The following is a 3,433-nucleotide window of genomic DNA, read 5'->3' on the forward strand; positions in this document are numbered from 1 at the left end:
TGTGGTTTGAGTTGTATCTGAGAGGGGAGTTGAAGGGGTATCATTAGGTTCATGAGGTTTAGATAATGATAATGTGATTTGGGTTAAATCTTAGAGAGTAGTTGAATTAGTTTGGTTTGAAATGTGAGCGCATTCTGATTCTTGATGACCAATGGTTTTACATTTGGAGCAATTGAATTCGTCTATGAAGAGAAATACCCGGCAGGAAGTATTATCATGAGTTATAGTAAAAGAGTCAGGAATAGACATATTTTTCAGGGGCGTAATGAATGATTGCCTTCTAAAGCTCAGAACATGACTGTACTCACTTTCAGACATACCTACTCGAAGAAAAGTCATTCTGGATACAGTGTGAATACCAAGTTATTGTAATTCTTGTTCAATTATTTCGTTCAGGATTGTAGGACATGCATTAGATATTAGAAGTCTCTGTGCTGGAGAAATTAATCTTCTTACTTCGACTTGACATCCATTTATTTCAATATATTTATAAGAATGAAGAAGAGCATCAACAGTGTTTTTTGAAGAGAGGTATATGCATATCCTATTGTTAGCAATTCCGGAGGCAAAAAGTACATTAATTGGACCCACTAGTGATCCAACAGCTACGACGTAATCATGGATTTTTGTACCTTCAATGCTGGAAATGACTATTACTTGTTGTTTTGTTGGATGTTTAAAATCATTTTCGATATGTGAGTAACTGTGTTTAGTGGAGTTGTGAGTAGTATTATTGTTGTATGAAGCCATTTTATTTATTTTCTTGATTACAAGTTAAGCCGATCCTCTGGCCGGTCCAAAAAACTGGTCAAGACCCAACTGGAATTTTTGTTATCTCTTTACGTAGGTATTATTTAAAGATTATTTTGTTGTTGTTACAAAAATAATACGAAAGGAAGTGCTACTCACTTGAGATAATATTGTCAGCACTAACTAATGCACTTAAATTTGTAGTAGATATATAAAATATTAAATTATTATTTGTTTTTACCATTTAAAATGACTATATTTCGGGACAGCTAATAACGTGGTAGATTTGATCGCTATCAGGGTCGAACTCCAAATAAAAGGTTGTTGTGGTTTCTAGAGGAAAATAACTTAATAATTAACGAACAAAGCGGATTTCGAAGAAACAGGTCAACTCTGAATAATTTAATAGATTTAGAGTCAGAAATACACGAAAGTTTTGCTATCAAATAGGAATGTTTTGCGGTATTCGTTGATATAAATAAAGTATTCAATATGGCTTGAAGGTACGATATTTTAACACTAGAAGCACCAGAGCGGTCATTTTGACTGCTTTTCATTTTTGACACTCTGTATTACCTATTCATTAATGTTTTAGAAACTTGATAATTCATGACTTTTCCTAGATCTATTTGAAGATTATAATTTCTCTTTTACAGGTACTTGGCGTAATTACTTTTTAAGATATGGTAACGTATACCTAGAACTACCATATAGCAGTCATTTTGACTGCTTTCTATTTTCGACCCTCATTAGTCTAAAGTATTACTCATTCATATTTATTTTACAAAATTTATGATTTGGGACTTTATTATTTACTTGAGGATTATAATTTCTCTTTTACGGATAACTACTTAGTATAATTACATTTTGAATATATTTATGTTGATGTCTACCTAGAAAAGTGCGGTCCTAATGACGAGATAGTCTAATTTTTGTTCTACTTTTTTGGGAAGTTTTTACTTATTTTATGTATAAATTACATCGAAAATATTTGTTATTATGTAGTTTGAGTATACTCTTTGCAATTGCATGTTCAATATGTATTTTGATTAATTTTACATTGTGATTTTTATTATTTCTGCTGTTATCATGTTTCGCCGATATTTGACTCAGCAGGAGCTATTAGAGTGTCTACAGAATTTGTCAGAAAATAAATCTGTAGCAGAGTTATCTGATGAAGATGTATCCGATAATGAAGTTGACGAGTATGTGCCTAATACAGTTGATCAAGGACATTCATCGGGCAGTGATTCTGAAGGTGAAGTTGAGATTGAGGTGATGCCCAGTACTTCTGCTTCAACTTGCAGAATGCAGACTTCAATACATCTTCAGAAATGATTACCAACCAGGTAAGAGGAATTCGCAGAAGCAATTTAGAGGATTCTTTCATAGATACCATAGGATGGAAGTTACTTGACAACAATGCTAGTACACCAGGTAAGCAACTATATTATATTAGTAGCTTCTATTTATGTATTCACTTAGGTGTATAATATTTTTGAGCATATTCTTCTTGATGTCACGAATATTGGCGATAATCATGGCAATATTTACCTTATCTGTAGGATGTTCTTCTTCCTGGACCCCGTTTTCTAAATATTTTTCCTTGCAGGATGGCTTGTAGAAGGGCGCATCTAGATTCATTTCGCACAATGTTTTCGAAATATTGTATCTTTCGAGATTTGATAGTGGTCCACGGGATTTGTAGTGTTCTCCGATAAGGCTACAGCTCAAATGCTTCCAATTTTCTGCATATATCTTCGTCAAGGTCAACTATTCAACACCATAAAAAAGAACAGAGAAGACGTAGCATCGCAGCATCCTTACTTTTATACCAAGAGAGAGGTTATGGCTCTTGAAGAAGGCCCCCATCTAGTTGAAGGTATATCTAGCTTTTCCGATGTGCGCTCTTATTTCTTGGTTGTTGTTCAATTCTTTATTTATTACGGTGCCATTTATTTAAATAAATAAATAAATGAGTATATACCTGCATACTAATTTATCTCGTTTATTTTAGGAAGGCGTACCAGTCAAAATGTTCTAAAGGAAGCTGCTGGACCAACCCATCATGCTAAGAGAAGCATTATTAGAGATTCTGCAGCTAGTGCATGGCGGCTGTTGATTGATGAATGCATACTCCGAAACATAAAATTATGTACTGTTGCTGAAGGTAGAAGAAAACTCAAAGATGAAAATTGGTAAATTTCTATTGAAGAAATCGAAGCATTTATATCCTTACTGTATGCTAGGGGAGCTTATATGGCACGAAATGTTAGCATAAAGATACTGTGGTCTGGTACATGGGGTCCAAAATTTTTTCAAGAGACGATGTCTAGAAACAAATTTAGACAAATAATGAGTTTTATCCGTTTTGATATGAGAAATACCAGGTCTGAGCGATTATCAACAGATAAATTTGCACTTGCGTCGGGTATATGGAACCCATTTATAGAGAATTGTATATTATGTTATACACCTGGCGAAAATATAACTATCGACGAACAGCTTTTTTCCACGAAGGCAATATGCCGCTTTACCCAGTACATGGCGAATAAACCCGATAAGTTTGGTATTAAATTCTGGCTTGTAGCTGATGTCGAGTCCAAATATTTGTTGAACGGATTTCCTTACCTAGGGAAAGATGAACAACGACCAGCCAATCAACTTCTGGGGGAACATGTTG

The sequence above is a fragment of the Diabrotica undecimpunctata genome, chromosome 9, assembly GCF_040954645.1.
Source record: "Diabrotica undecimpunctata isolate CICGRU chromosome 9, icDiaUnde3, whole genome shotgun sequence".
Taxonomy (NCBI): domain Eukaryota; kingdom Metazoa; phylum Arthropoda; class Insecta; order Coleoptera; family Chrysomelidae; genus Diabrotica; species Diabrotica undecimpunctata.